Below are 13,905 nucleotides of genomic sequence, written 5' to 3' on the forward strand. Positions count from 1 at the left end.
AACAGCGGGGGGGGGGAGGGGTGCAAGGGGTGGGGAACAAATGAATCATCGAGGTCTTGGACACTGTTCCCCAGACTGGCTTGCTGCCCAGCCTGGCTGGCAAAGCACCATTAAGCCATGTAACACCCGCTTCTCTGGCTTCATGGGATTTATCAAGATTTTTCCTTTTAATCCTGCTGGACTTATTCAAAAGGAACACCATTTCTGAGGATTCATTATTAATCAGGGAGTCACTGTGCTCTGACTCTTTTAGCCCAGGCTAAGCTCACCCTTCTAAGCTACTTGAAATTCTCTTTATCTCCTAGGTTGGCCACCACTTTCTCTTTACCCTGTTCCTGGCTCTCTGTCTGGCCTCTTCTTTGTTCCTATTAGGAAAGGCAGTTCTTTTATATAGTAGACCCTTATTCTCCATGAATTATATACAAAGACAGTTTTTTATGCAGAAAAAGGGGAAATCCCACTTCAGTTCCCAACACTACTAACCTATTTGAACTTGGCTTCCAAATCAGCAAAATATGGATATTTGCATTTACCTTGATCATGAGTTAAATACACAAAAGGGTGTAAGGCAGTTGACAGAATACTTCCACGGCTCACTAGAGGACTTTCATTCCATTTTGCTGATGAAGAAAGTGAGGCTCAGAGAGTCCAGATATTTCCTGAAAGTAGGCGTGGAAGCTGGACTTGACCTCTGAGGTATAGATGCAGATTTGCTCCATGATGCCCACCCTCCTCTCTTACAGTAGGCAGTCGGACTCACAGGATTGTTATGAAGGATCTGAGAGTCTATTGTAAAAAAAAAAGTGCCATGCAAGAGATCAAGGCAAGAAAGCTAGATTTCTCCAGTGCTGTGAAGCATTGAAGCAACCTCCCTGGTTGGACAAGGAAAACAAATTCTTGGTACTGTGACTTTAATAATCTTGCTACAGCCAAAATCAGAGAATCAACCAGGGAAATGTCCATTTGAATCGATAAAGAGTTGACTTAGTTAAAAAGCTGCGGAAGCACTATTTATAATAGCTAAGCTAAGCAAATTCCTAACAACAGATGATTGGGTTAAGATAATATGGTGCATGTACAGAGGGAAACTATTCAGCTATAAAGAGATGAACTCCTGCCATGGATGGAATTGGAGGGGATGATGCCAAGTGAAATAAGCTAAAGGGAGAAAAGCAAACACTGGATTATTTTACTTATAGGTAGAATATAGAACAACAAAACAAAGGAACTGACAAAGTCTAGAAATGACTGCAGAATTGAGGCCACTAGAGGGGAGAAGACATGTCAAGGGTGTGAATGGAATATGACAAAGGGATGTGGGTGCCCTCAGGTGGGTGGGGCATGGCGATGCCCATCTGAGCAGGGGTAAACCGACTCCTCTGAATCATAGGTGGTTATGTAAACCAACATTACCGCAAATAAAGGAGCAATTAAAAAAAATTAGCTGCAGAGGTCACTGGGGCTGAAAGTTACAAGGCTCTCAGATGCTACTGCCCCAGCATCAAACTGCACAAATACCCTCCCTCAGGCTGCTTGCTGTAGACAGTTAAGTGATGGGGGAATTGCCACTACAAGCTGAAGTGGGAAAGCTTGCTGACAGGGCTGCTGCACTAAAGGGTTGTGTCATAAGCCCAGTCTTTGTTTCTCCCTAAAGCCCAGCTGAGGGGCAAGTAGGGAAAAGAGGGGCACAAAAGCGCTTGGATTTTTATGGGGCGAGCTCAACAAATCCAAAGGTTTCTGGCCTGTGGGCATGTACTGGCAAAAAGCCAGCATCTAGTCATGCCTGTGGCCCTTCCCACGTGAGCCTGGTGATGCTGGCTGGGCTCTGCGTTGGCCAGTCAGGCTGCTGGAGGAAAGGTATTGGGGGGAAAAGACTTAATACTGAGGAAGTAGGAGGTGTTGTAAGTTCTTGAAGAGGAAAGTGACTTGGAATTTTTTCTCCTCTAAAATTAATATATTTTCTGAAGCTTCCCAAACTTAATTCTGTTCCTGAAAACTTCCAGAAAGGATAGACAATGGCATCCTTATCCTTAAATTCATTACAGTCTAGGAATAAATAATGATCCATGCCAGCTGTAAGCCAAAAGGGTTGCAAAAACTCTCTTTATTCCCCTAAGATATAAGCACATATTAAATGTGAGAGAAGCTTTCCTAGCTATTATCTCATTTAATCCTCAAAGCAAGGTTAATGGGGGAACTATTGAGCTTATTTTAGAGATGAGAAAGCCATTCCTTTAAGAGCCACTGATCTATTCCCCACTTGCTCTCTTTTACCACTGCCAGCCCAGACAGGGCACAACTGTGTCTCAGGCCTCTTGTACCTTGGACACCACCCCCCTCCCCCCGTGGCCTCCCACCCCTGCTGTCCACTAATTGCATTAAGTCAGTGATGCAACAGGGCAGCAGTGGGCTTGGCCTCTCCAGGCCTGAGTTCCAGTGCTATAGCTGCCTCTCCCATGTTGTCTTACAGGAGTCGTTCACCCTTCGAGCTCCTTAGACACTCTGAAGTATGCAGGCAGCTTCCCACTCTACGGTCTGAGATGCTGTTAGGGGTTGAAGTGCTAATGGAGAGTATGGAGCCACCTAGGACAGTACCTTGCTATGATCTCAACCCTCTGTCACTCATCTCCAAATGGGGGTAAATTTACTTTGGTACAACTGTTTATGCATGGATTTAGTTATTTCAAATGAACTACAAGGCTAAGCTAGCAACAAGACAAGCTTTTCTAGGCCATGTTTTCAACATGATGATACAAGCAAAGCACCTGCCCCAGAAGCATAAAATCAATCTGGTGCTGGGTTCTTCCTGGAACATGGTACACACAATCTCCTTTTCCTTTCATGTTCCAGGAAGCACAATGGAAGTTAATTTCCAGCTCACTTACATTATGCAGGTCTTATAGTAAATAGCTCTTCCTCTGCTCTAATTCCTCTGCTCTAATTTAAAAAAAAAAATTACAAACTCTAACTAGAAGCAAATTATTCGAGATTCATAACATAACTGATACTGTTTCAGAATCTGAGAATCACTGGTCCTAGACTAGCCAGGGTATCATTCCAGATGGGCAAGGTTATGCTGCGATAATAAACAACCCTCAAATTCCAGTGATATAAACCAAAAAATTCATTGCTAGCTCTTTCTATGTGTACCTTTCAGGTTGGCTGGGAGCATTTGCTCTGCGTAGCCATTCAGGGATCCAGGTTGACAGAAGCGTGTTTTTTTGAACATGTGTTTCTGTGGTCACAGAGGCAAGGAGATGAAAACTGGGTAGAGGAAATGTTGTTTCTTAGAGTTTCTGACCCAAGGTGACTTAGCTCGCTTCCACTCTTGATTCATTGGCCAAGCAGAGTCCCATGGCCATGCCTGAGTTAGGAAGGGGTAACTAAGACACCTGTTTGTGGAGAGTACACCATCTGCCACACTCCCCATCCTTGGCCAAAAGGACCTGACATAAGGGACCAGGAACAGAGTTTGCCCCTAAATGCCCCTAACTGTCAAAGTGAAACCCTACTGATGGGTGCTGTTTGTCTTCCAGGTGTAGGAGTTTCTGGAGTATCACACCAGCTGAAGAGCAAGGTGAATGCCTCACTCATCTCCTGTCCTCCGATGTGCCTTGTGATTGGGACAACTTTGTTATTGTTGGGGTGGTGAAAATTGGAAGAGTTATATATATATTCTGTGAAGTCAAGTCCAAAATCTTCTTCCATAGGCTTTCCTTATGTGGTCAATGGTACTGGAGATTGGTCCTGGAGAATGTTCTAGAACCAACTTTACTTGGGGCAGGGGCAGCGCCATTGTTTGTGTTTGCCACTTTCATGGTATAAATCCTCTCATGTTGGCCAACTTCAAGCTGTTACTGTGAGGGGAACACAGGGTTGGGGAGAGATGACCTCTGGAACATACTACCTGTAGTAATTTTCTTTTCCATAACTCTAGTCATATTTGTCATATACTTTCTAGTATCTTCTTCCCCAGCTGTAATTCAGGTTTTGTGAAGACCTGAACCATATTTCATTCATTGCTGTGCCTCAGTATCTGATTTGCCTTATAGCCGGCCTTTTACAGATAGTCAGTTTCCCTTCATGTCTCCTCCACATCCAAAATGGTGCTTTGAGGTCACAGGTATGTCCCACCCAGAGTGCACATAATTGGCTCACATAGAAACAAACACAACTTCAGTATTCCTATCTAGGTCTCTTAAACTCCCAGACTCCTCTGCCCCTGTTTGAATATGTACTTCTTCTTCTAAAAATATTGTTTTTTGGTAGGATCAAGACAGCACATTAACTTTTCACCTGTGGGCAAGAAATCCTAGTATCTCTTATGTCCTCATAGGATAGTTTCACTTGATTTTTTTTTTCCCCTCTCCCAGCTATGGACAATCTTTACAAGCTCTTCTTTCAAGCCCTAGGAAACCCCTTAATTGTCAATTGCCAAGATTCAACAGAGAAAACTGTTGCTTTCAACCTGTGATGTTTTTATTTTTCTTAGTTAGAAGTGCTCTAAGTCAAAAGATTGCCCAGCATCTCTGCTATGCCTGTATTTTGTAGGTGATGTGTGGCTGTCCACTGGGGCAGAGGTCCTGAATATACCTCTAATGTTGACAAGTGTCATCCTGGGCTCCAGAGTGAGTTATCACAACCCTGGACTCCCCTGGCTCAAGGTGGACGCCTCTGTAGCCATCCTCCTGGTGACTGCAGGTAATTCCCAACAGCACATCCCCCACTTCCTGCTCTGCAGGGAACAGCAAAATCCCACCCAAAGGTTGGGCTCACTGCCACAGCATTGACTAACTCTTTCCTATTGATAGCCAGGCCAGCAGGTAAGCTGGCCCACTGTCTAATTCACTGAGTTGTGCCATTGGCAGGAAATAATGATATTTTAGATAACTAGTAAAAAGAAAGGGGACAAGCATAGATGAAAAAATGTTAAGTTGCCAGTGTGTCTTTATAACCACTCTGGAGAGAACTACATTAGCTCTAAGAAGAGCAAAGAAAATAAATTGCTTATTTTTAGTGTGTTAATTAGGTGATAGTCTGTAGAGAAGTCCTGCATGAGTCTATAATAGCTCTGGGTCCCCTGGAAAGTTACTTACTGTCTCTGAGCCAGCTCTCTCAAAAAGCTATGATGATTACTAAATAGAATGCACCTCGAATACAGTAAGTACATGATAGTGACTTTTAAAAAACATTATCTAAGTTTGGTATAAATATCCTCTTAATTTTTTTTTTAAACCCTCTGCGTTTTCAGGCAAAAAGAATGACAAATGAAAGAAAATCCCATTGGCAACTGACTTGAGATCCTACAGATTATTGCCATGTGACTCTAGTGTGACCAAAACACATTCAAACTTATATGCAAAGAAGTTTTTTTTAAGTGTAGCAAAAAAATCTGTCAAAAGGACAGCATGGCAGAGTAGTGTGAAGTAGGGCCTCAGGCCGAGTGGAGCTTAAGGGCCCCTCAGCATGCCTGGGAAGAGAGGCTGCCTTTCGACATAGGGACGCTGGAGCTTGATGAAATGGAAAGAAGTGGCCATGGGGACACATGCCACCATGTATATTTGTGACTGTGAAGCTGGTGCAGTAGGCACCTTTCCTTCAAGTCACACTAGAGAGAGAAACTGTTCTTACTGTGGCTCAGCTTTCCATGTGCGGTCTCCTGGCCCAGTGAGGTACACCACTTTTTTCAAATCACTGTGAACCTTTGGCCGGGGACTCTAGGCCTCAGATATGGGACCACAGCTGGTCATACTGGTGAGTTGCTGGCCAGGGTGCTCAGGCCCTGGGGTGCACCAAAATGGGTGCATACAGGTTATATAGATCTAAGATCTATATCTGGTTTTTCACCAGACTGACCCCAGGAGGAATCTCTGGAATAGCTTATCGCCTTTCCTAACTGTGCCTTTTGTTGACAGTCTTGCCTGGGGCTCTTTTGCCCTCTGCATGGCTGTGTCAGTCATGACCATGAACAGATACACAGCAGCTCGCCTGGAAGTCACAGAGAAGCAGAGGATGCAGACCGGCAGTCGGCACTCTCAGCACAGCTTCCTGGAAACTGTGGCTTCAGAAAGCATTTGGGAAACAAGCTGCTTCCAGCCCTGCTGGGCATGCCCTCTTGAATGTGTTTGGTCACCTGCCACCAGGTGCCCAAGGCAAGGTGTCTGTGTGTTAGCCAGTGCTGATAGTGTCAGATCTGTATGAGCAGATGGGTTGGGTACCTGTGTTTACCATGAGCATCTCTGGGGTGAGCTCAGAAGGTTACTGATCTGGTGCATCTCCCACCCACAACTTCCTCCTTCACTAACCACCTCTGACTTCAGATTCTGGTCCTTGTTAAAACTTCAGTATCTCTAAGCAAGATAGTTCTTACAAGAGATATAAACCATGGACACGCTAGTATAAATGAGTTTGTCAAGACTTTGAGGCAGTCTGTTTAATAAGAAACACACTGGTGGTGAAGAAAGAAGATACATGTGAGCGCTAACATAGGAGTAACTGAAAAAAGGAAAATTGAGGCTTTCACTACAAAGGATGCAAAATAGATGCCTGTTTGGGTTTGTTGACAGACAAGTCCAAGAGCTTTTTCCTTAATCAATGTATGTACACTGTTAGAGTGTGTAACTGCTTTCTTTAAAATAAAAAAAAATGTTTTTACTTTAATTCACAATTCATAAATTTTAAAATAAATTTAAAAATAAATTTTCAACATTTGTTCTTTGAAATTTCCATCTATAGTAAAATCAGTTTGGAAAGATAATCAAATGTTTTTCATTGCTGTGTCAGAAAAAAGAAAAGAAAGAACAAAATGAGAATAATCAAATGAAATGACAGCTTCTCAAGGCTAAGTGGAATAAAGGTTTGAATTGTTGTGCTTCAATTAAATTGCCAAGCACTTTTGCTTCTAAAAATAAACACTGCAAACATTGCAAATCTTATTTGACACCATGATGAGTTGTGTGTTCCTTAAGGTGTTACAATATTTTATAAATTTACTTTGTATTTTAAATTAACAAATTATTGAAGTCACATGTCGTTGAACACATAATTTAGGTTTTAGAAAGAAAAAAAAAAAGACCATCAAATTCTAATAACCCTAAATCTTCCCTAGCTCAGATTCATAAATATATGTGTGACTGTATATTTAGTTAACACATCATTTCTAAAAAAAAAAAAAAAACCAAATGTTTAAAATAACAGCACTCAGTCTGCTTATCCTGAGCTCTAACAAGTATGGTACTGTCATCGACTGAAGGGAAAATCTGGCTAACTTCATGTCTGGGGCTCAAGTTAAGTACCAGCCTATGGAATGTCTGTCCCTGGGAATTGTGTTTCTGATTGAACCATGCATATTTGAACAGACTATCAGTGTAGGTGACCCTGTGTTACAATATGGAGTCAGAGTCATATCTTAGAGAGAAGGAAACACACTGGAAAAGTTCCCAAGGGGAACACATGCTTCTCTGGAGTCATGTCAGAGAAACCGGTATCAAATGCCAGGTGGCTCTGGAAAAGAGCCTGTGACCAGTTCAGCACCAGCAGAGCAGAAGGCTCAAGTCAAAACCCATTCTTTGCTCCGTTCTCTGAACTCCCAAGGCACTTTGCTTCCCTTTAAATTAAGCTTTAAATATTGATTTCATTGAGGTATAACTTTCAAAGAGAAAAGCACACAAACCCCAAGGGGGCAGCCTAATGTATTTTCAGGCAGTGAGTATACCTGTATTGCCGCCCCTAAAATCAAGAAACAGGATGAGTCATCTTATTTCTGTATTTCAGTTTGTTTTGAAGTCTATCTTCAATATAACACACACCCAAATGGATTTTAATTCCAGTATATTGATATAGCCTCTTCATAATTTTTCCCTCTCCTATAACTTATAAATTATTTCTTTATGTCAAGACCCATTCTTTGCATGCCCCAGCATCAGAACCATGACTGGTGAATAGAAAACACACATTAACATATGCAAAAAAAAAAAAACTAGATTACATCTTACACAAAAATTAGCTCAACAATTCAACATGGTTTAAAGACATGGATGTAAAACATTAAATATGTAGACAAAGACATAAGCAAACACTCCATGACATTGGCTTCAGTGAAATCTTTGTGGATCGTCTCTAACACCAAGAGAAACAAACATGAATATCAACACATGAGGCTACATCAAACTAAAAGCAGTGAAAGAAATTATCACAAAAACTAAAAGACACCCTACTGAATCTGAGAAAATATTTGCGTATTATGTATCTGAAAAGGGGTCAATTTCTAAGATCTACAAGGAATTCATACACTCAATGAAAAGAAAACAAATAACCTAATCAAAAAATTAACAAAAGATCTAAATAGACACTTCTCCAAGAAAGATACACAGATACCCAACAGGCACATAAAAAAAAAATGTTCATCACCTATCATCAAGAAAATGCAAATCAATACACAATAAAATACCACCTCACACCTGTGAGAATGACCCATATCAAAAAGACTCAAAACAATGAGCATTGATGAGGATGTGGAGATAAAGGAACCCTCATGCACTGCTGATGGGAATGTAGACTGGTCCAGCCCCTATGGAAAACAGTAATGGTGACTTCTCAAAATATTAAAAACAGATATACAATGAGATCTATCTACTCCATTCCTCCATTCCAGAGTATACCAAGAATGAAGAAAAAAAAAAAAAGCAATAAATCCAAGAAATATATGCACTAGGCTTCAATAGTCAAGCTTTAGAGACAACCTAAGGGCCCAAGAAGAAATAAGTGGATTCAGAAGATAACATGAATATATATACACATGGTGAAACACTATTCAGCTATTTAAAAAAAAAGGTAAAAGGGCCCTCCCTGGTGGCACAGCGGGTTAAAGCACTGCACTAAGAAGCTTAAGCCACTTCCGCATGAGTTCGATCCCCGCCTGCCCCTGAGGTGACCACATGGTGCGGAAGACCTCTCCTGACCCGCCCGCTGCTCCCCTCAGCAGTGTACTTCCTCAGTCGGCCTGTTCTGCTCCCCACTCTGTCTCTGTGAAGCTTCTCACCACCCCTGCACCTCTGGCCTGTACCCCAGTTCTGTATGCATAAATAAATAAATCTTTTAAAAAAAAAAAGGAAAAAGATAAACTCTTGTCATTTGCAACAACATAGATGGAAGTAGGAGGGGATTATGCTAAGTGAAATAAGTCAAAAGGTAAAAGACATTAATACTGGTATTTTCACCTATATGTGAAATATAGAGAAATCAAGCAAAGGGTCAAATCAAACCAATATAAACTTTAGAAATCAGACTGTTGAATTGAAGTTACCAGAAGGGCCATAGGAAGAGGGGAACAAAATGTGGAGGGATCGACTATAGGTGTCTTTGAGTTGGTATGGTGTGGTGACAAGTATCTGAGAAGGTGTGATCCTGTGCCTCTGAGTCACATTCAGTGTTGTAAATCAATGTTACCTCAAAAAAAAAAGCCCTAATTAGTGCAAATGAAAACTGAAAGTCATGTTAACATTATACCACTTTAGTTTGTGCGATAATCTCCTAAATTTTTAAGATTAAGAATATTTAATATTAATAAACATTCTATTAAACATAATGGCTATATATTAATAAATATGAACTTTGAAAATATCCTGGCTTCATATCCAGGCAAAATGCTGTTTGTCCTGCTTTCTCTCCCCTGCAAAAAGAAGAATGGATAGAAGGAAGGAAAGAAGGAAGGAGGGAGGGAGGGAAGGAGGAGGAAACACAAATGAACATGCATGTACTCACATGTGGATGTTCTGTTCAAGTAGGCCTTTTTTCTTTAGCATTTTGTAATTAAGAGCATGGATTTTTGGAGACAGCCTGAATATAAATCTCAGTTCCTCCCTTGACCTAGGACAGGTCACTTATCTCTCTATGCCTCCATGTCTCATCTATAAAATAAGAGACAAATCCAGCCCTCCCTGGTGGCGCAGCGGGTTAAAGCACAGCACTGAGAATCTGGAGCCGCTTCCTCATGAGTTCGATTCCCACCTGCCCAGGTGGTGACCACATGGCACGGCAGACCCGCCCGCTGCTCCCCTCAGCAGTGTACTTCGTTGATCTGCCTGTTCTGTTCCCCACTCTGTCTCTGGTGTAGCCTCTCGCCGCCCCTGGCCTCTGGCCTGCACCCCAATTCTGTATGCGCAAATAAATCTTTAAAAATAATAATAATAATAAGAGACAAATCCTACCCACTTTAAGATTTGTAAGGATGAAGCATATTAGTAATTGAAGACCTTGGAACAATGCCTGGCACTGAGTGAGCACAGCGGAAGAATCACCTGCCAGTGTCTGCCATGTGCAAAGCGCTGCATTAGGGCCCATGGGTATATGAGGAAACAAGAGTCTGAGACTTTGCCAATGAATTGGGGGAACAATAGTGAAACCTCAGTGGAAGAAATACAGGATCAAATGAGTTCAAGTTCACCAACTAATTTTAGCCTGGAAGCCATCCATCCTGTTTAACCATGCAGTGTATTTTATCAGGTGACTACAATGTTCCAGGCACTGGAAGACAGGAGTCAACCTTCTTCCTTTTCTGGTATTCGTAAAAAGCCTGTCGGGGATAGCTGTGAGAGGCCAGCCCAACAGACACGGAGGTTGCCAGGGTGTTGTACTGAATCATAACCCCATCTCACAAAAAGCCACCAGCTGACCTTGAATGATCTTCCCCAACCAGGCTTAGGGGATTCAGGAAGCAAGGGGTCCTTATCTCTTTTGACAAGGTGGGTGATAGAGAAGGGCAGTGGCTGAAATCTCCCTTGTGGCTAAGCAAAAATAAATAAGGGCAGAGCCCTGGGTGCCTTTCATGCACCCAGAGGGACGGGGGTATAAATGTTGGGAGGAAGTCACTAAAGGGATATTTTCCTCTGATTCAGGTATAGATTTTCAATGCAGTGGCCCCAATATCTGTGACTGGACATGGCTTCCATTTGAATCCAAGGAAATGAAGAGTCTCTACAGGAGAAGACAGGTAAGACTTACTCTGATCTGGACTGTGGCTTTCACATCCTGGGTGTCCAAGGCCCCTGTAGAGGCATTCATCATCGAGCCTTTGTGTTCCATCCTTGGATTAAACAGTACCAGAAACCTGCAGGTTTCTTTCCTATGTTGGACAAGAAAGTAGATGGGGATTTGGGGCAAGAATCTGTAGACTAAAGAGTGTGGCTTGGTTAGTATATGCCTTGAAAGAAAAGGAAATCCTGGGCCCTCCCTGGTGGCACAAGAAGTTAAAGCCTAGCACTATGAAGCTGGCTGCAGCTGCTTCAATCAAGTAGCTGACCCACAGGGTGCAGCAGACCTCTCCTGTCTCGCCCTCAGCAGTGTGTTTCAATCAATCTGCCTGTTCTGCTCCCCACACTGGTGAATCCTGTCATCCCCCTCACTTTTGGCCAGTGCCCCAGTTCTCATATGCATAAATAAATAAATCTTTAAAAAAGAAAAGGGAAGGAAATCCCCGCCACCCTCAGGGGGTTCACTTCCCTCTAGTGCAACTTAATCTGCCCTGGTGACTTTATCTGAGCTCAAGCATCATCCCAAGTCAGGCAACCCACAGTCCTGATGTGCCCTTCCCCATCACCAGGACCTCAGGGCAATATTCAAAGTGTCTTTTATTTGACCGAGCTCTGAGGATCTTGTGAGCTGGTGACTTTGGGCATCCTTGGGTTGGTGAAGCCATCGTCCAACTGTAAGGCACAGAAGACTGTGCTAACATTAAAACATGGAAGGGACTGTCAAACAGTGAAAGTGAATCATCACCAACTTCACCACCACACAGATGAATCTCATAATCACAGTGTTCACTCAACAACTCTGTGAATCTACTTAAATAAATTATCTTTAAACCAAAGTTACTACTAGCAGCTGTCCTCATGTAACATAGATAGGTTCTTGGGAACTGCAACTGTTAGCAAAGGACGGAATAACAAAAGCAGGTCCTGGAAGTTAGTGGTTGTCTTCAATGTTGCCTGAGGCTTCTTTTTTTCTTACCAAGTTTATAATGAAATGGTGTTGAAGGAAACAATATTGCTGCAGTATAAAAGTTACCTTTTACACCTGCTTTTAAAAGTTAGAAAGTCATTTCTCTGAAGGGCTGGGAAGAAGCACAATGGGGGAATGTTGGCATTGCTAGCTCTTGAGCTAAAGGAGTATGTTCTGTTCATGAAGACTCAGGAAGCACCACATTTACAATATTGCCCTATGTGTATATTATATGCAATTAAGAGTGGTTTTTTTAAAAGATTTATTTATTTATGCATACAAGAGCTGGGGTACAGGCCAGAGATGTGGGAAGTAAAAGGATTCACTAGTGACAGAGTGGGAAATGGAACAGGCAGAGTGACTGAAACACACTGCTGAGGGGAGCAGTAGGTGAGACAGGAGAGGTCTGCTATGCCATGTGGGTCAGCTCCCTTGCTGGGGATCGAAATCATGCTGCAGTGGCTGCAGATAGCTTCATAGTGCTGAGAATTAATCCCTTGTGCCACTAGGGAGGTCCTAAAAGTATGTTTTTAATGGGCTAATACTCAGTGATAAAAATAAGCTCTTGCCATTTGTGACAATGTGGATTTAACCAGAGAGGCTGATGCTAGATGACATCAGTCAGGAAGAGAAAGATAAATATTGGATGGTTCTACTCAGATGTGGAATAGAGAAAAACCAAACAAAGGGTGAGTCAAAACAAAACTAATTGCAAACCCTAGAAATCTGTCCGTAGAATTACAGCAACCAGAGAGGCAGAGTGGGGGAGCAGGGTATAGAAGGGCCCCATGGACTAGAGTGGAGGACTATGGATGCTTTCGTAGTAGGTATGGTGAGATGATATACATCTGAAGGTGTGTCATATACTGTATTGCAAACCAGTTACCTCAATTTTTTTAGTGTGTTTTTTTTTTCAAAGTTCCTGATTATTCTTCATTTCCAAGGAAGAAATGCCATTCCCCCTAACTCCACACCCCCTAAGCCCTCTGCCATTCCTGGCTCCCACATTCTGTTCAGCTCAACAATCCTTACCACACAAATTATGATTCCCTATGACTGGTCTTCTGGGTTCTGATAATTTGCATACCTGAGCTAGGTTTTAATTCTTCATGTCTGTTTCTAATCCTATGGAGTTTTTTTGATGTAATTCAAATTTTAACATTTTGGAGATAAATTCTTAATCATTAAAGATAATAATAATCATATTCTTGTGAGCCAGGGGGCCTATACTAGCTTGATACTAAGTACCTTATTTTACCCTTCCAACAGTCCTGAAAGATTAGCCCCTTGAGCCCATTTTACAGATAAGACTGCTAAGGCTCAGAGGTGGAGTCACTTGAATAAGAAACACTCCCCACACTTTCCAGTAGCTCATGGCACACCTCCTTCTCCTATAGGTACCATTCTGCATAACAGCTTTCCTCTGCTTTTCATCCCCCGCCAGAAAAGGAAGCAGATGATCCACTACCATGCCCAGCTGAGCTACCTGGAAGCTGCCAGACACTGTTGCACAGGACATGAGAGCAAGGATATTTGTCCTGAAATCCCAGTTCCTGCTCTCTAAAGCTCAGCCCCAAACTGCAAAGGAAACCTCTAATAGTTGGGCCAGCCAAACGAACTTTAAAATCCTGGCAAGAACTCTGAAATCAGACCCGGTCAGCATGTGTCCCTGAATGTCGGAATAGATACTATATTTACCCTGAAAAGCCTTTAGTGCACTGAGAGCTATAAATAGTCATTAAAGCCCAAGCAAGTGGCCTTGACACATGGATTTCCTTCCAAAAATGCAGACCCATTTTAATGAAGTTTGTAATTAACCTTCGGGAGGGCAGGCCCCCTGGATTCCATTTGTTTTTGGAGACACTGTGAGTAATTTTCTATTTGTTGAATATTTGGGGATTAGTGCAC

This window comes from Condylura cristata, unplaced genomic scaffold (assembly GCF_000260355.1).
Source record: "Condylura cristata isolate star-nosed mole 26May11 unplaced genomic scaffold, ConCri1.0 scaffold00017, whole genome shotgun sequence".
NCBI classification, from domain to species: Eukaryota; Metazoa; Chordata; class Mammalia; order Eulipotyphla; family Talpidae; genus Condylura; species Condylura cristata.